This window comes from Hyla sarda, chromosome 1 (genome assembly GCF_029499605.1).
Source record: "Hyla sarda isolate aHylSar1 chromosome 1, aHylSar1.hap1, whole genome shotgun sequence".
In the NCBI taxonomy this organism is placed as follows: domain Eukaryota; kingdom Metazoa; phylum Chordata; class Amphibia; order Anura; family Hylidae; genus Hyla; species Hyla sarda.
Window position 1 is genome coordinate 236430642 of NC_079189.1, and position 20322 is coordinate 236450963.

Here is a 20322-nt window from a genome sequence, read left to right on the forward strand (position 1 = left end):
GAGCCAGAAATCTTTCTTGTTTGTAGGTGACCAAATACTTATTTTAAACCATAATTTACCAATAAATTCTTTAAAAATCAGACAATGTGATTTTATGGATTGTTTTTTCTCATTATGTCTCTCATAGTTGAGCTATACCTATGATGAGAATTACAGGACTCTCTCATCTTTTTAAAGGGGTACTCCACTGGTAAACATTTTTTTTATCAACTGGTGCCAGAAAGTTAAATAGATTTGTAGATTACTTCTATTTAAAAATCTCAATCCTTCCAGTACTTAACAGATGCTGTATACTACAGAGGAAGTTCTTTTCTTTTTTAGATTCCTCTCTGTCTGACCAGTGTTCTCTGCTGACACCTCTGTCCATGTCAGGAACTGTCCAGAGCAGAAGCAAATGCCCATAGCAAACCTCTCCTGCTTTGGACAGTTCCTGATATGGACAGTTGTGTCAGCAGAGAGCAGTGTGTGTGGTCAGACAGAAAGGAAATGCAAAAAGAAAAGAACTTCCTGTGGAGCATACAGCAGCTGATAAGTACTGGAAGAATTATGATTTTTAAATAGAAGTAATTTACAAATCAGTTTAACTTTCTGACACCAGTTGATTAAAAAAAAACAATAATAATGTTTTCCAGTGGAGTACCCCTTTAAGTGGGAGAACTTGCACAATTGGTGGCTGACTAAATACTTTTTTGCCCCACTGTATATCTGAAATTCAGATTTATACATTGTTGTTGGATGCGTGTCTTCACAGTTTCAAACTAGCCATTGAACCAGTGCAAGTTAATATTTGGGGGCTGTTATGTGGACCGAGAAAAAAACATATATCATTTTGCCATCTGCACATAACTATCCATGAATGCTATGTTTGCTCTCTTCTTCAATAAAGAAAGAGCTACTGTCATGGAAAGATTATAGATGGCTAAAAAAAAGTTATGCGTAGCACAACAATAAATAAAGAAAATGACACATAGATAGTCTACCTATAATGGGTTCACTTCCAGTCACTAAGATGGTTTTGTACTGAGGCATTTTAGTGGTTCGTGCTTAGGAAAAAAGAATAAAATAACAGCTTTCTAAATTGTAGAGAAGCACAAATCATGAGTTTGACGTTCTGTAAACGCCGCATAGGAATATTTATAGCCTCCTTATTTGTGCCTGTAGATCAATCAGTAAGTACTGCGAGGTGCTTTACGGACGAGCAGAAAGGGTGAGCAATTGACATCCTTCAATATTTCTGAGATTTCAAGGCTACAGAAAGTAGTTCGGGAGGAGAATTTCCTTTGTGACAGTTAGGCATGACATATTCTGTCTGGAGAACACCATCTCCATTCCATTGAGCCTCTGTTCTCTAGACCTGGAGGGCAAGGCTGGAGAAAACAACATCCTCACTATGTAATCTTGAGATGTTCCTATTCAGTCAGCTGTCTCTTCAGACCTCCTTTAGGTACTTCTTAAAATGTATATTGCTATACTTATAAAGGGTGACTGTCTGTGATCCTGTAGTGTCAGATAAGGACACTCAAATTATATTTATATTCAGTTTCTATCTCGAATTAACCTGTACATTTGGACCTTTGGCATTCTCTGAAAGTATAAGGTAAAACAAAGATACCATTTTTTATAATAATATTATAAAGGGTAAATATCTAGTTATTTGCATGTGCACTTTGAATGGACTGCAGGCTTTCATGGTTTACACTATGATTTTGCATTTTTGTTATTATTAAGATTACATTGCAGTTGTGTTAAAGGGAATCTGTTTATACTGCACTATTTGAAGACAACAAAAATAGTGACACTAATTCTAACCATATATTACTCATATCGCACCATGCAGCAGATCTGCATTGTTTCTTCACATTAAGTTAAAGTGGTATTCCAGCTTTATACATCTTTTTCCCTATCCAAAGTATAGGGGAAAAGATGTATGATCGCAGGAATCCCACTGCTGGGGACCCTGCAATCTCGGTGCAGCCCCTGGCATTATGTGCCGGGTGCTGCCTCCGAGACGGGGAAGTAATGGGATAATTTACAAAAGTTTGCAACTACCGAGATTTCACTAAAGAGCCCACAAGTCCCAAAAGTCATAGCCACATATCCAGAGTCAAGCAAAAAGTCAGGGACCAAGTCATGTTCTGGGATAGACCGGACTGCCAATTCCAAACTCCTAAACAAGTCATTCCTTGTTCCAAACAAAATCACTGATACACTGCAAAAACACCTCTCTGCCCCTTTCAGAAACCCTTGCAGTGCTTACTGCCTGGGACTTTAAGACTTTACATCTGACTTTTAGTAAAATTGCATTACATCTTCTCATTTTCCTTTGTCTGGTTATCTACATGCACCTTAACTCCAAGGGCATCCCTACTAACAGCACATAGTTTACAGGGTATACAGGGACGTGCCCAAAGAACCAGCCATAGTGCCACCATGTGCAACCTCTCCATTGCCAAAGCTTTGAACAACTAGGGCCAGGTCACATGGAACTGCCACACCACTTGCAGCACTTGCAGCACCGTTGTACTGTACAAGGAGCACTGCTAGTCTCCCTGCCCCCCACACCCCAATACTGATTGACAGCTATCTGTCTATATGCAGTCTAGGCATATAAATCAGCTGCCAGTGGGCATGACTGCTATGAATATCCAGGACTACTGAATGTGAGCACTTCATTACCAAAACTAGTGTGCTGTGCTCGGCCTCCCAGGTGAAAACAATGATTATATTACATCAGCTCCATACTAAATAGTGTAAGTAATATATAGTTCAAATCAGGGACTCTAGTTATTAGTTCTGCCGACTGTCAAATTGGGCAGCATATTCGTGGAGACAGATTCCCTTTAGATGGTGGTGCCTGTTATTTTGCAGGTTGTAGAACAAAGTCCTGTGACCTTGTCACCTTTGAGATTGCTTCACTGTTCAATGTTACCTTTTGCCTTTGAAATGTATTAAAGTTGCTTCATTGTAATGCAAATATATGGTACAATATATCTGTGTATCAAGTACTAACATTTTGTAATATGCAACTTGTTTGTGACTTTACACAGTAAGCAAAAAGTTACAAATCATCTTGCAAAATTCTATTAAAATTTTCAACTTGCAGTGGTAACCCCTTCAAAACGCTGCATATCTACATCAGCCCTGAACTAGCTTACAGAACTACCTTTGGAGGACACATTTAAAAAGTCCCATATTTTTTGCGCAACTTGTGCAACATTTTTTCGTGTGCGATAGTATGATAAGTTTGTCACACGTCAGCAAAACCAAAGAAGAAATAAATGACTTTCTAAACACACTTTCTAAAGACAACAATGATAAATGTCCACCAATGAAACTATATTTAGACAATTCCAGAAAGTAAAGGAGTGCTACCCTCTCTCCCCAGAGACTAGGGATCTGCAGAGAAAGTACATTCAGAGCTTATCAAATTTTGGATACATGGATGAGCTAGGAATATAAATTGTGCAGAGGAACTTGGGGCCATACCTTTTCTCCCTTTGGTATATATCCTTGGGCCTACAAGGGTCTCTACAGTCCTCAAGTGAAAGTGTGGTGAAACAGAGTCATACCATATGGTCACAGTCAAAAAACGGTAAATGATATAATGTAGAATCTCCATATTTTGTGCTGCAGTGAAGGTCCCACAGCAGCTGGTGTCAAAACATAATCTGTCATCTGAATGTAATATTTTAGATTATGTGCCAAGCCATACTTGATCTATTTGAGAAGTTTCTGCTGTGTTTATCCAGCAACTGACTTCATTGTGCCACAGGGGGTAAAAGCTACACGAAACTGTCAGTCAGGACTGTGGCTCTTCCAGCAAATGACCAGTGTCACAGCAGGATCCTTGGTAAAACCGGAGGGGGTAGGGGTACTGGGGCACTATATAGCCTAGAGCAATGCTGCCCACTGTTCATAGTCCTTATGCTTGGACATAGTGCGGAGGAAAGTTGTGGAAAGCTCCCTTTTTTCTAGGAGATTTCTGTGGTGTACAGGAGATTTGACATCTGTTCTGAAAGCCTCACATGCAAGGTATATAAACTGTATATACAGACACTTTATTATGAACCACACTCACCTTACAGCCCCTGTAGCATAGTCAAATAAAACAATCCTGGAATACCCCTTTAATAACCTGTTTGATCTATTCTTTTAGCAGCAATGCAATACAATGGTACCATGCAATGGTTTTTAAACCTCAGACCTCTGATGACTTCAAATCGGCAGTGCAAAGAAGTGATTTGTAGAAAACAGGAAGTGATAGAAAACAGAAAAAAGTGATAAGTGATTTGTAGAAATCAGGAAGTGTTGGATTATTAGGACTAGTGGTCATTGTAAAAAATGAATGATTTCAATATAACATTTTTATAGATAGAAATAAAACGCCATACTAAACAAAAAAATTCAAAAAAAATTTATAGTAAAAATGTTGGTGTATATGATTCAGCATGAAAGGATATTTTTACTGATCTGCCAGTTTTGTGTACAATGTCTCTGTTTTTGTCAATTCTGTGTTTTATTTTTGTGTAAATAAAAAAAGTATTTACTAACTAGTAAGTTGTTGCATTTGCAACCCCAGTCATAGAATATCATATTTATTAGCATCAGTGTGACAGTATGCTAGACCCCAGCCAGACCAGCGCTGAAATCCATTGACTTGAGCCGGTTTGATTCCAGTCGGCTCATTTTCTACCCTATCCGGTTTTCTGGCCGGACCTAAAGTTTTTAGGTCCGGTTACCGGATATGGGCAGAAATGATCTGACTGTTGTCAAACGGTGACTCTGGTCGGCTCATTAAAGTCAATGGATTTCAGCTTCGGCCCGGCTCGGGTACAGGAGCGCACGGTTTTCCCCTCACCCAGCTGGATCTTGCAGCCGTAGGCTGAAAATGTGGTGTGAAAGCTCCCAAATGCTTGTCATGTCTGTGCTTGCATCCTTCAGTTGCCTTTTCTGCCTGGTCCACGCTGACTGTTGTATGTAGCTGTATTATGTTGCTCTTATTTGGTGCATTAGACTAAAACAGTTGTATTCCCTATATATTAGTTTATGCTATAGGTATTTGCATTGCCTGTATTTAAGTCATTATTAGGGCATACCTCCCCACCTTCCTGAGCCAAGGTCTTTATAAGATGGTGTGTGTTCAGCAGTGGTAGAGGAGAATACTTATGTTATTTAAAAAAAAAAAAAGAGAAACGGGGTGTGATAGGAAATGATTGTAGGCCTAGCTTAAAGGGGTACTCCGGGGAACTAAACCCATAGCCCATCCTTTTGCTCTCACCAAGCTATGTATTTGTCTAAATATCATTCATTAGCTATATAGAGCAGTTTTCCTCTCTCAGCTGTCACTTACATGCAGGGAATGAGAGAAAAATGTAATCTTCAGATCATGCTTGTCACTTCAGTGAGAGCTAGTCCCCTCCCTTCAAGACAACACCATGTGATTCTGTCTGGTCTGAGCTCTGTCTGAGCTCTGGCTGTACAGTCACACCTCCCCTCCTCTTCCTGTGTGCTGTGTGAGAAGCTCAGTGAATATTCTCAGTCACAGCTCAGTACAGAATGCTGCTGTTTTACTGTGCAGATATAATCACTGACTGCTGCCATTCAGGGCACAGCATGATTTATTGCTGGGGGAAAGAAGCGTTTGCAAGAAAATACATGTAGTGTGTGAGACTGACTGTTTTCAATACAGCATGCACACAGATAGTGAAAGTGAAATCAATTGGCTGGCAGCCATATTACACAGAGCTGCACTGACTTCTGGGAGTTGTAGTCTGTGCTGCAAACAAGGAAAAAAAGTATTTAGGAGACATCAGGGGCCAAAGCAGCTGCCAAAACCACATGAATAATTACAGGAGACACAGAACAGATATTGTGGTGGCTTTGGGGCATTTTCAAATATTGAGAGCTGAATTTGAAATTTCTTTAAAGTAAACTTTTTATTTTGTGAGTTTCATTTGTATTAAAAATAATGGCAATGTTGTTCGCTTTTAATGTTGTACACAATCTGCATCTGATACCTGCTGTTCTGACAAAGAACTGTAGTTTATACATATCCAGAGTATTGCACACTGCTGACAGTTCCTTGCTTGGAGCATTTAGATGTTGTAACTATTTTGACTTGTTTCCTGTCACAGTGTATGTAAGTTGTAGGAATCGTAGGACATGCCATTCCTGAATAAATAATGACATTGTGATATTTTCTCATTTATTATAAGGTTTCAGAGCTTATTTTAATTCCTTTTATACATCACAGTTATGTGCATGAGTCACTGTGTATAAGAAGAAAACATTACATGGAACCATTATATACAATTGAGGTCTGTATATATTCTGCCCGACTGTTTCTTCCGCCAAATAGTTCATGGTTCCAATCCAGTTTTCTCTCTAAAATCTTCAGTACTAAGTTTATCTGTTTTGCAAGCTTTATCACTAAAAGTGCATTGATTCAAACCTATAATAAAGGTTTTACTGCTATTAACTAGTTTGTACTAGTTATTTTTTGGATTTTTGGGGAATTTTAATGTTTTGATAAGATGTTTGTGTCCCATTTTTGCTCATGTCAAATATTTTTCACTATGCATCTATTGAGATAATGTTCATTTACAGTCTAATGCTGCCAAAATAAGACACTATTAAAACAATATTGTATGTGATAGTCTATGCTTGGGGGGGGGGGGGGCATTTGTTATCAGTGCAGATTTTTGCTCATTGTGATACCTTCTGCACAACTGTTCAGTTTTCTTAGTTGCTGTGCAGAGGTATGCAATTGTAATGGCACTGTTTATTTATAATATAAAATGTCCCCTTGTAGTTTAATGAAGCTCCTTTCATGTAACTGCAATTGAGCACACTTAAGGGAGAAGTTATCAAGATTGGCATCTCACACGCCGGTCTAAAAAAATCCCCCACCAGCACATGGGCGTGCTGGATTTATGTAGCAATGCATGCATGTGTATAAATCTCAGCGCATCTGGGGCTGCCCCATGCACCCTCTAAACTGGTGTAGATTTGAACTACATTTTATGCCTGCTAACAGGTGTAATCCGTAGTAAAGGCAATATTGAGAGCAACTATGCCGTTTCCATCAAAAGCCCCAGCTACATGATGACCACAGTGGAGAAGGGCAAAAAGTAGCAGAATTTTGCACAAACCACAGTTTCTGCAAAATTTTGCAACTTTCTGATGATCTGTGTTAAGTGCAGGCTTGGTAAATGTCCGCCCTAAATGTTTTCAGCATGCGTTTTTACCACCATAACCCTAGCACTTGGGATACTAGTGGGAATCTGGTGCCGAAATCTTTGATTTGTATCTGTACGCAGAAAATGTACCTGCATTCAGCAAACTGATTATACGGTACTTTGCTTTATAATGTGGAGTACAAATATAATAAAGGGAAGTTCTGCTTTAGCATTTTTTTCCCCATTTTAATTGCCAATCTGTTTGCTCGTATAAAATGCTAGTAAACACAAGTGCCGTGTTGGGCTTTCATCTAAGATCACATTATTAGGTAGAGTTTTTAGCTTAACTCAAAGGCTGTCATATTTATAGCACTTTAAAAGCATAAAGATCATATTGTAAGATTACTCTGTAACTACAGGAACTGCTGTTACCTAAAGACATTAAAGGGGTTATCCAGCATAAGGTGATTTTAGTACGTACCTGGCAGACAGTAATGGACATGCTTAGGAAGGATCTGTGCTTGTCTTGGGGCTAAATGGCTATGTCATGAGATTACCATTACACTGTGGCTAGCTGTTTGTGAACTAGTATTTCCTGTTTTGACTTTTCTTTTTTTTGACTACAAATCTCACAATTCCATTTTCCTCCCTCCCACACATCAGCCACCCCACCCATTGACACATAAATGAGCTGCATCCATTCAAATCAGTGTTGTTTTCAATCATGGTGCCTCCAGCTGTTGCATTAGTTGCAGATTGATCTCTCTTCCATCAAGTGATCGCTCTACCCATTGAAGCAGACAGGCTCCCTGTCATCAGCTGACTAGTGAGTCAGGTCTCGGCTGCATTGCAAGCTGGGAAAAATCTGAGACAACTTTCTATGCTGATAAAAATAAATATTGGAGTGAAAATCACAGAATTGTGAGAAAACTGTCACACACAGGTACAGACACTATATTATGAACTACACTAACTTTACAGCCCCTGTAGCATAGTTAAATAAAAGAAATTCCTGCAGTACCCCTTTAAATGTTAGGGTGTTGCCCAATAGTTCTACTTTCAGCATTGCCTATGTCACATGTATTTTAATATTTGACCAGCACATATATATAAACACACATATAATCTAATTAGATGCTAATTTGATTATATATGTGTGTATATATATATGTGCTGGTCATTTTATATTGTGAGCTCATTTTTGTCTGATTATCTGATGAAGGAGGAATACCCTCCAAAAAACGCGTTCATGTTAGACTCAATAAAGTAATACATTTTTTATGCCTACGCTTGGAGTTACAAATACACGTTGCGCTCCTTGAGGCACTACCACATTTTTTTTTTTTTTGACTAATGCTATTGGACCCCCTTTGCTTGCCTATGTGGGGTATTCTGGTGTGACTCGGTGCTGCAGAGTATCCATCCGAATTCTTTATTCTCCCCGGAGAGGGATTGATTGGCTATAGTACATGGTTGAGGCTGCTCCACAACCCACTAAGGTGAACAGTTTTTCTACTGCATGGTACATATTTGGTTGTAATATAAGATGTTATCAACCTATGTGACACTCTGCCTTTTTCTTTTCTTTTTTTCTACATGCCTGTAAATTGGGTGTGCAAGAAGCCCAAGCCCACATTACACCAAACTCCAACCACCTGGCATGCTCAGCACAAAATTTGTCTTTTGGAGAAGACTTAATTTTCATTAAAAAAAGTGTATCAGCTGTGCTACATGACTATTAAGTTCATAATGGGGTTTTGCTTCACGGATAAATGTAATAAAAGGACAACTTGACTAATGTACATGTTGCTATTTTTTTTGTGAACTTTGAATACATTTACCATTGCATTTTGGTCGGGTGGCATGCATGGTCCTATCAAATCAATTAACACTGTGTGACAACACATATGTGATCCCACATATGCCCATGTGTATTAGGTCTTAGAATCAACAACTAATGTATGTATCATACTTGGCATGCAGGTTATATAGAATTTATGTTAAAAATACATTGATCCATATACACTCGTATGCTTATGAATGTGCGTTAAAGTTTGATTACTGTTGTCAACCTAAACTTTAAAATATTATGTTGCCCTTCAATGGTAGAATTAATGCTGTTCATAGTCTATAAAAACTCTGATGGTTTAACATCTGTTGCATCTATAGTCCTAAAGTTTCCAGAACTGCCCTATATTTTGGTAGGAGAAAACATCTAAATGCTAGAAGAAATAATAAAGGTGCTCCAAATGGGGGGGCCAATTTCCTTTCTCATTTGTTCTGCCTAATATCAGCTTGATCGAAAAATTGGGCATTATCATACAGTTGTATAGGCTTCATTTCTGTGGATCAGGTCCCATATTATCTACAAAAAAATCTGAGTTTTGACTAATGCAGAAAACACATGACTTGTGGATTAAGTACATTAAATATGTCTTATTTAGCTGCATGGAACCTCACAAACTCAATCATACACTGGGCTGGATTCCAGACAGCTTAAGAAAACTTAGGGGACTTAAGTTAATCTATAATCATTGTGCATGGTGAATTTGCAGTGTTTTCCCTTACTAAACAATATTTTTTTTTTATTAAAGGGGTACTCCGGTGAAAACCTTTTTTCTTTTAAATCAACTGGTGGCAGAAAGTTAAACATATTTGTAAATTACTTCTATTAAAAAATCTTAATCCTTAGCATACATCTGCTATGCATCTGCTAATCTGCTATGCACGGTTGCTAAAATGGACAGAGATGTCAGCAGAGAGCACTGTGCTTGTGATGTCATCAGTGTTCAAAAAAGAAAGGAATTTCCTCTGTAGCAATCAGCAGCTAATAAGTACTGGAAGAATTAAGATTTTTTAATAGAAGTAATTTACAAATATGTTTAACTTTCTGCCACCAGTTGATTTAAAAGAAAAAAGGTTTTCACCGGAGTACCCCTTTAATTAATTTATTGACCTTTGGACACCATTTTCTACATCTATGAGGGACATTTATCAATGTTTGCTTATGTATTCTTTTTTTTAGTAATTTTTTCCTTACTTTTTTTGCTTATGTGTGACTTATTTATCAACTGGTTTCAGCCTGTTGATAATTTTCTTTCACGTAAGCAATTTTTCCTTTCTTACTTTGGTAGTAGCTTTTTCTGCTCCATGTTTGAGCTGGAGTAAGTTTAGTCAATTTTTAACCCTGTTGCGACTTTTTTTTGTGTAGTTGCGACTGTCGCAGTTAATAAATACCTGACTACCCGTAGTCCATTTTAAAATTATTACTACGTAGTTAATTTTTGGAAAACTTGCTTTTCTTGCTTTCCAGTCAAAATGTTGCACGAAAAATCGCATAGTCGCAGTTGCGACAATTTTGCGACAATTATAGTAAAGAAAACCTGACTAAACCCGTTGATAAATGTCCATATATGTGACAACATTACTAACTTATTCAATATCTCATACTGATACAGAGTTTGTTTAGTATAGTCCAAAACTGCATTCAGAATTCTCCAATCCTTACACACAGCTTGCTCTGATGGTTTGCCTCTTGGGAAGTGTAGTTTATACACAAGGCACTGTACAGTTACATTAGGAAAACTTTACTTTCCTCTGCAGTATTGGAGCCCAGTTATGCCAAAGTTTGTGTCGTCTACAAGCTTACTGACTGCTCCCATAAACAAGAACAATTGTGAATGTAGGTCTAGATGAGAGAACTGCATTGGGATTGGGATCCCATGGCTCTGCAGGATTAAAATACTTTTGGGCAGTGACAGTACTTGTAGGTCTAGATGAGAGAACTGCATTGGGATTGGGATCCCATGGCTCTGCAGGATTGAAATACTTTTGGGCAGTGGCAGTACGGAGTATGTTGTGGGTGGTAGTGGGGGTGTCACACATTTTAACTGCGGGTCCTGAAAAATCCTGCACACTCACACACTGCAGGCCAGACCCCTCTGTTCTTTATATGTCGAAACAAAAATGAGACAGTTGTACGCAGGGGCCAGATAAGCCTAAAGTCACTTTCAATTAATTGAGTTCATTCGGCGTCCGATGAACAGTGGAACTCATTGAGTCAGACGCTTGAGACATGCTGTGCAGCCTCTAGTGTTGATGCTTGGCTGCGCTGCCACTGATTCTCTTCATCCATTTTTATCATACAGACTGCTGGCTAGTTTATCAGACAGCCTCCATCCTTGACCAAGACGTTGTGTACGGCAAAACGTCGAGAAGGCACTTGTTACTGTTTTAACTGCAAAAGCCTTTTGTGGATGGGATTTTAGGGATTGAAGCCTGTATTATAGAAATTAGTAGGGAGCATCTCTAGATAGTGAATGATGCTATAAGTGCAGCTGTACTAGGAGAAAGCCTTGGACACTGATCACGCCATTGACTCGTCTATCAATCTATTAATTATATAAGGGAAAGATTCCCCTAATTCACCCACCACAAGAATAAAGGCTGCCGTAATTTTAATACACTACTAATTTCAAATTTGAGGCACTTTAAATATTTCAAAATGAGATAATAAAAAGATAATTTTTAAAAATTACAGGTGGGATGCCTAAATATTAGAGCTTAGTCCCATTTAGGGGCACAAGCTCCGCAGAGTGTTTTTGTGGTAGTCTTCCTTGTTTGGCCTAAACAGTAGAAACAAAAACATAAAACTATAAAAATAGCAATAGAAGAGAAAAGGGTGGAAGAGAAAAAATAACAACAACAAAAAATTGTGCGTTCACCATATTTTTCAGACCTTCAAAATGTATTTTAGTAGCTATTAAATATAACCATAATCAAGGTTGTAGACCAGTGTTTCCCAACCAGTATGCCTCCGGTTGGCTGTCCGGGCATTCTGCGAATTGTAGTTTTGCAACAGCTGGCGGCACACTGGTTGGGAAACACAACTTTCTTTTTTTGTGGGGACATTAACCCAAATTAATGGAAAGAAATAACTATGTGTTGCTAGCTTTTACCTGCCTACACTCATTCTATGTTTATATCACCACCAATAAAAGCTAGAACATTATTTGTATCTGCCTCATGCACATTTGTTACCGTGACAGAAATTGATATATTACATATTGCCATCTAAAGTGCTTGTATTTTCCAACTCTCCAATACCCAGAGGGCATTGCAATTTAAAGACATTTCTGTAATGGAAATCTAATTGAATTAGAATCTCATGCAGCAACAAGAGAGGAAAAATAAAAACGATTTCATTTTTGCATGTTGCAGGTGTATATCTCATATATTCTCAGGGTTAATTTCAACAGTCCTACTTAATTTAACTTGCTGAATACGATCCTGCTGAATGCAATCTCAGTATACTTCCTGCCACTATAGGTAGAATTACTTACATGAAAGTAATTTGCTTGGTGCCGCATTTCCATTTACTTCCTTTTTTCTAATAGAATAATATTGCTGTTCTCTGAGAGAAAAAGGCAGCAGCGTTGACTTGAAATGTGGATTCGAGTGCAGCAGATTTGTATCAGGCAGAGAGAAGTCATCATTTAGAAAAAGTTGTGTTTGGCACCCAGCCTTAAGTTGTCACAGAGGCTTATTGCAGTTTTGTTCTTCAGTACTAAACGCAGGAAACCTGATTTTGCTAATAGTGTGTATGAAACTGCTTTCTCTGCCCTTACATCTCCTCAATAAGTTTTAGAATCACAAGACTAATTTAAAGGGGTACTCCGCCCCTAGACATCTTATCCACTATCCAAAGGATAGGGGATAAGATGTCAGATCGCTGCGGTCCCGCTATTGGGGATCCCCGGGATCCCCGCTGCAGCACCGCGCTATCATTACAGCACAGAGCGAGTTTGCTCTGTGCGTAATGACGGGCGATACAGGGGACGGAGCAGCGTGACGTCATGGCTCCGCCCCTCGTGACATCACGGCCCGTCCCCTTAATGCAAGCCTATGGCAGGGGGCGTGATGGCCGCCACGCCCCCTCCCATAGACTTGTATTGAAAGGGGCGGGCCGTGATGTCACAAGGGGCGGAGCGGTAACGTAACGATGCTCCGGCCCCTGTATTGCCCATCATTACGTGCAGAGCGAACTCGCTCTGTGCTGTAATGATAGCGGGGTGCCACAGCAGGGATTCCGGGGCTCCCCAGCAGCGGGACCGCGGCGATCTGACATCTTATCCCCTATGCTTTGGATAGGGGATAAGATGTCTAGGGGCGGAGTACCCCTTTAAAGGAGCTTTCCATTTTCATCAACCTTCTTTGTTTTGCTGTTCTCGGTCACTTATCAATCAAATGCTGGTGCTCAGCTTATAAAAATGAATTAACCCTCTAACAGTCCATGGGATTTTTAAGGAGGTATAGCAAGGGCTCTGGAGCTGGTCTTTCTCTCTATGGGGTGTTAAGCGGTTAAAGGAGTATTCCGGGATATTTTTTTATGCTAAAGGGGCTGTAAAGTTTGTGTAGTTCATAATATATTGTCTGTACCTGTGTTTCATGGTGGTCTCGCAATTCTTTTGTGATTTTTGCCCCAATGTTTATTTTTAACAGCATACAAAATGACTGTCATCTCAGGTTTTCCCAGGTGGCAATGCAGCCCGAGACATTACATCACTAGTCAGGTATTCAGAGGGAGCAGACAGCTTCTGACAGCAGCATATAAACACTTACAACATGCATCATTTGTATATTAGGGGTCGTATCTGTTGTCATAGCAGCCCGAGGCTCTGTAACTGCTGTGATCAATCTACTGCTACAGTCTGCCTATAGCAGAATACTGCAACTTATTAATTAATAAGCATGTTAATTTATTTCTAAGTAGTTAAGTAAAACAAAAGCTAAATAAATTTGGTACCATTGTAATTGGGCTGACCTAGAGAATAAAGATAACATATTGTTGTATCGGATAATCAGATATTGTACTGCATAAAAACTAAAACAACTACAAATTTACCAAAATTGCTTATTTTTTCACGTTCAGCTCACAGATTATAAATTTTTGTACATTTCATTACTTGAGTAATTCCTCTTGAAGTCTCTGCTCCAAATTAATGCACATTTCCTCTGCCCATTGACTTTAATGTTTTTTCCGCTGTCCTGTTCAAACTGATGAAATTCTGCTAGCGGAATTCCGAAGTGGAATCCTCTAGCAGAAATCAATAGAAGTCAATGGTAAGAAAAAATTCCGCCCGACATCGTTTTCGCACAGAATTCGCACGGAATTTGTACGCAATTTGCACGGAATTCGCATGGAATTCACGCGGAAATGGCTGAAAAACCCTTCACTTCTTTCTCCCCCATTTCCGCGTGCAATTCCGTGCAAATTGCGAGTGAATTGTGCGCAAATTTTGCGAGAAAATAAAATTATTTTTTCCACCTGTACATTTTTCAGTGTGAATTACTCTTGATTTACTCCGTGTGAACGCACCCTAAGAGACATAACTTTTTTATTTCCATTCACAGACCCATATAAGGGCTTGTTTTTTGACCAACTTTACTTAGTATTGACACATTTGATTTTACCATAAAATGTATGGACAACCAGAAAAATATTATTTATGGTGGGAAATTGAAAAGAAAACGGCAAAACCTTTCAAACTTTAACAAAATTAGGACTGCTTAAAACTGCCCTATCCTGAGCTTTATTTCTCCATATATGCAACTGTATGTGGGCTTATTTTGTGCGCCATGACCTGTAGTTTGGATCAGAACCACTTTTGCATATATGTGACTTCTTGATAACTTTTTACTCCTTTTTTTCTGGGATGTGTTGTGACCAAAATCAGCAATTTTGAAATTTGGTATTTTTTGTTACTTATAATCTATTTACCATACAAATCATTTAAATATGGATCCCTAATACCATATGGATCATTAATTTGTAAAATGGTAAAAGGGCGGGGCTTATTCACATTTATTACAACTTTTTAGACTTTTCTTTATTTTTTTTTTCAGTCCCCACAGGGGACTATTTATAGTAATCTGTTTATTGCTAATACTGTTCAGTTACATAGTAACATAATTCATGAGGTTGAAAAAAGACCATACGCCATCCAGTTCAGCCTATAACCCTATTGAGTCCCTACTGAGTTGATCCAGAGGAAGGCAAAAAACCCTCATACTAGAGGTAAAAATTCCTTCCCGACTCCAAATATGGCATCAGAATAAATCCCTGGATCAACATTCTGTCCCTATGTTGTTACATGTTATTACTGCATGTTATTACTCTCCAAGAATGCATCCAGGTCTGTTATAAACTCTTTTACAGAGTTCACCATGACCACCTCCTCAGGCAGAGAATTTCACAGTCTCACTGCTCTTACAGTAAAGAACCCCCGACTGTGCTGGTGTAGAAATCTTCTTTCCTCTAGACATAGAGATGCCCCCTTGTTATAGATACAGTCCTGGGTATAAATAGATCATGGGAGAGATCTCTGTACTGTCTCCTGATATATTTATACATAGTTATTAGGTTTCCCCTAAGCCTTCTTTTTTCTAAACTAAATAACCCTAATTCTGAAAATCTTTCTGGGTACTGTAGTCCTCCCATTCCCCGTATTACCCTGGTTGCCCGTCTTTGAACCCTCTCCAGCTCCAGTATATCTTTCTTGTACACTGGTGCCCAGTACTGTACACAGTATTCTATGTGTGGTCTGACTAGTGATATGTACAGCGGTAGAATTATTTCTGCACCCCATGATTTTATTTGCCTTGGCAGCAGCTGCCCGACACTGGTCACTACAGCTAAATTTACTGTTAACTAAGACTCCTAAGTCCTTTTCCATGTCAGTCGTCCCAGTCGCATGAACATAGCAATCTACTACTATGGTGTGACTTATCAGACCACCGTGATCAGGAACTGTCCAGAGCAGGAGAGGTTTGCTATGGAAATTTGCTCCTGCGTTTTTTTTCCTTTATAAAATAAAAATTTGCTCATGCTTCGAACAGTTCCTGACGGACAGAGGTGTCAGCAGAGAGCACTGTGGTCAGATTGGAAAAAATGATACAACTTGCTCTGCTATACAGCAGCTGATTTATACTGGAAGGATTAAGATTTTTATATAGAAGTAATTAACAAATCTGTAACTTTCTGGCACCAGTTGATTTAAAAACTTTATTTTTCCTTTGGGACTATGTATTCCCCTTATGTGACATGACAGGAAAGACTTTTGTTACGCCGAGCGCTCCGGGTCCCTGCTCCTCCCCGAAGCGCTCGCGGCGTTTCTCTCCCTGCAGCGCCCCGGTCAGACCCGCTGACCGGGAACGCTGCACTGACATTGCCGGCGGGGATGCGATTCGCATAGCGGGACGCGCCCGCCTGCGAATCGCATCCCAAGTCACTTACCTGTCCCGGTCCCCGGCTGTCATGCTCTGGCACGCGCGGCTCCGCTCTCTAGGGCGCGCGCGCGCCAGCTCTCTGAGATTTAAAGGGCCAGTGCACCAATGATGGTGCCTGGCCCAATCACCCTGATTAGCTTGCACCTGTTCCATGCCCTACTTATACCTCTCTTCCCCTGCACTCCCTTGCCGGATCTTGTTGCCTTGTGCCTTGAGAAAGCTTTACTGTGTTACCCATACTGTGTTCCAGATCTCCTGCTATTCCACCATTGACTACGAACCTAGCCGCCTGCCCCGACCTTCTGCTACATCTGACCTTGCTCTTGTCTACTCCCTTGTACCGCGCTTATCTCAGCAGTCAGAGAGGTTGAGCCGTTGCCAGTGGATACGACCTGGTTGCTACCGCCACTGCAAGACCATCCCGCTTTGCGGCGGGCTCTGGTGAATACCAGTAGCCACTTAGAGCCGGTCCCCCGACACGGTCCCCGCCAATCCCTCTCTGGCACAGAGGATCCACCTCCAGCCTGCCGAATCGTGACAGTAGATCCGGCCATGGATCCCGCTGAGGTTCCCCTGCCAGTTGTCGCTGACCTCACCACGGTGGTCACCCAGCAATCCCGACAGATCGCCCATCTAAGTCACCAGCTGTCGGAAGTGTCCACCATGGTACAGCAATTTCAGTCGCAGCTACAGCAACTGCAACAGCAGCTATCATCTCCTCCGCCAGCTCCTGCACCTCCTCCGCAGCGAGTGGCCGCTCCTAACCTCCGCTTGTCCCTGCCGGACAAATTTGATGGGGACTCTAGACTCTGCCGTGGTTTTCTGTCACAATGTTCCCTACATTTGGAGATGTTGTCGGACCAATTTCCTACAGAACGGTCGAAGGTGGCTTTCGTGGTCAGTCTCCTGTCTGGGAAGGCTTTGTCTTGGGCCACACCACTCTGGGACTGCGATGACCCTGTCACCGCCACTGTATACTCCTTCTTCTCTGAGGTTCGCAGTGTCTTCGAGGAACCAGCCCGAGCTTCTTCTGCCGAGACTGCCCTGCTGAACCTGGTCCAGGGTAATTCTTCAGTAGGCGAGTACGCCATCCGATTTCGTACTCTCGCTTCCGAATTATCTTAGAACAACAAGGCTCTCTGCGCGACCTTTAAAAAAGGCCTATCCAGTAACATCAAAGATGTGCTGGCCGCACGAGAGATTCCTGCCAACCTGCATGAACTTATCCATTTGGCCACCCGCATTGACATGTGTTTTTCGGAAAGACACCAGGAACTCCGCCAGGAAAAAGACCTTAATCCCTGGGAACCTCTCTCACGATATCCCTTGCAATCTACCCCTGTGCCTCCCACCGAGGAGCCTATGCAAGTAAATCGGTCTCGCCTGACTCTTGAAGAGAGGTCTCGCCGTAGGGATAAAAATCTATGTCTGTACTGCGCTAGTACAGAACATTTCTTGGTCGATTGCCCTATTCGTCCTCCACGTCTGGAAAATGCACGCACGCAACCTGCTCATGTGGGCCTGGCGTCTCTGGGTACGGAGTCTACTTCTCCATGTCTCACTGTGCCCATACGGATTTCTCCTTCTGCCAACTCCTCCTTCTCTGCCGTGGCCGTCTTGGACTCTGGTTCTTCTGGAAATTTTATTCTGGCCTCTTTGCTTGATAGGTACTGCATCCCGGTGACCCGTCTCATCAAGCCGCTCTACATTTCTTCAGTCAACGGAGTCAAGTTGCACTGCACTGTGCGTTATCGCACAGTGCCCCTGCTGATGAACATTGGACCACATCTCGAGAAGATTGAATTTTTGGTTTTGCCCGGCTGCACCTCTGAAGTCCTCCTCGGTCTGCCATGGCTCCAGCATCATTCTCCCACCCTTGACTGGACCACCGGGGAGATCAAGAATTGGGGTCCTGCTTGCCTCAAAAAATGCCTCACTTCTGCTCCCAGCCCCGCCTGTCGAGCCTCAGTGTCTCCTCCTGTGCCTGATCTCCCAAAGGATTATAAGGACTGTACCGTGCCTCCTCATAGCCCCCGTCCTGGTGACACTCTGCCCCGTGCCAAGCCTCACCCTCTGCCCCCCCTCCCCATTCCCACTCCTTCTGGACTGTCTGCCCTGCATGGGCATACCCAGGACTTCGCTGTCCCCCGGAGCTAGACTCTACAGTCACTCCCGATGTCCTCGTCCTGTGTGGAGCGACATCCCGACAAAAAGAGGGGGAGACCTAAGGGGGGGGGTACTGTTACGCCGAGCGCTCCGGGTCCCTGCTCCTCCCCGAAGCGCTTGCGGCGTTTCTCTCCCTGCAGCGCCCCGGTCAGACACGCTGACCGGGAGCGCTGCACTGACATTGCCGGCGGGGATGCGATTCGCATAGCGGGACGCGCCCGCCCGCGAATCGCATCCCAAGTCACTTACCTGTCCCGGTCCCCGGCTGTCATGCTCTGGCGCGCGCGGCTCCGCTCTCTAGGGCGCGCGCGCGCCAGCTCTCTGAGATTTAAAGGGCCAGTGCACCAATGATGGTGCCTGGCCCAATCACCCTGATTAGCTTGCACCTGTTCCATGCCCTACTTATACCTCTCTTCCCCTGCACTCCCTTGCCGGATCTTGTTGCCTTGTGCCTTGAGAAAGCTTTACTGTGTTACCCATACTGTGTTCCAGATCTCCTGCTATTCCACCATTGACTACTGACCTAGCCGCCTGCCCCGACCTTCTGCTACGTCTGACCTTGTCTACTCCCTTGTACCGTGCTTATCTCAGCAGTCAGAGAGGTTGAGCCGTTGCCAGTGGATACGACCTGGTTGCTACCGCCGCTGCAAGACCATCCCGCTTTGCGGCGGGCTCTGGTGAATACCAGTAGCCACTTAGAACCGGTCCACCGACACGGTCCACGCCAATCCCTCTCTGGCACAGAGGATCCACCTCCAGCCTGCCGAATCGTGACAACTTTCATCCTGAGAGTAAATCGTAAAGGTTCCCATTCAACAACTGCAAATAGAGGGCATAAAAAAATCCAAGTAGTTAAAATCTTGAAAATATTATGGTATTGTTTAAATATGTATTGTACAATAAACTTTATTTGTTGAAACTATAATTATTTTTAACTACTGTTGCATGCTATGAATAGCAACTAAATATAAGGATTTTTTTTTTACATTTGTGTCAAATATTTCTATTGGAGCAGGTTAGCCAAATTTGTAGACAAAAAATAGTGCAGGTTGCAGTAATATTTTGTAAGTAAATATGTCAAAGACCATGCAAGAAACCCAACAGACCCAATTAAAGTCAGTGAGGGGCTGTCAGATGCCATTAGAGTATGGCAGGTAATGGTATAACATACATTTTTCTCATTCTGTTCTTATGACAGAGCAGAATAACAGAAAAAAATGATTGTGATGTAAATGTTTAACATTTTATCCCGCACTTTTATTTATTTCTAGTAAGGTAAATTCCTACTGGTACCTGAGTGTTTGGTTATAAATATTGGGCTATTTCCTCATATCCATTGATGGCCCTTCAGTAGGATTCTAGTATATGCCACTGGTCTAGTATATGCCATTGGTTTGAATTGACTACCCCAGTCTTTAGAAAAAGTGCTAGTGATACTATTAAAGCATTTTTACATGCTAACTTTTTGATTATTGAATAACCTATTTTTATGTTTTCATTACAGAAATATTTGCAAATGTCCAGAGTTGCTAGATATCTGCGGAAGGTCCCCAAACACTATAGAATAACTGTATAAGTAATACATTGTGAGGTAGGAGTTATTTCCTTGTCTATGTTAATTATCAAAGTGCTCTCTGAATTATAATATTTGTTATTTATAAATAATTTTGATATAATGAAACTGTACATA

The 20322-nt window shown here is 41.3% G+C and overlaps 1 protein-coding gene across 16 annotated transcripts in view; it reads left to right on the plus strand.

Moving 5' to 3' along the window:
* Window positions 1–20322, plus strand: part of CSGALNACT1 (chondroitin sulfate N-acetylgalactosaminyltransferase 1) — a 487912-nt gene that overhangs the window by 236119 nt on the left and 231471 nt on the right. For 15 of the 16 annotated variants that reach the window (XM_056569152.1, XM_056569147.1, XM_056569104.1 and 12 more), the window contains one exon: window positions 20137–20223. The exons of the other annotated variant lie outside the window; for it this stretch is intronic. The gene's annotated coding sequence lies outside the window, so the exon portion shown is untranslated. The remainder of the gene's footprint in view (window positions 1–20136; window positions 20224–20322) is intronic. 16 annotated transcript variants of the gene reach the window in all.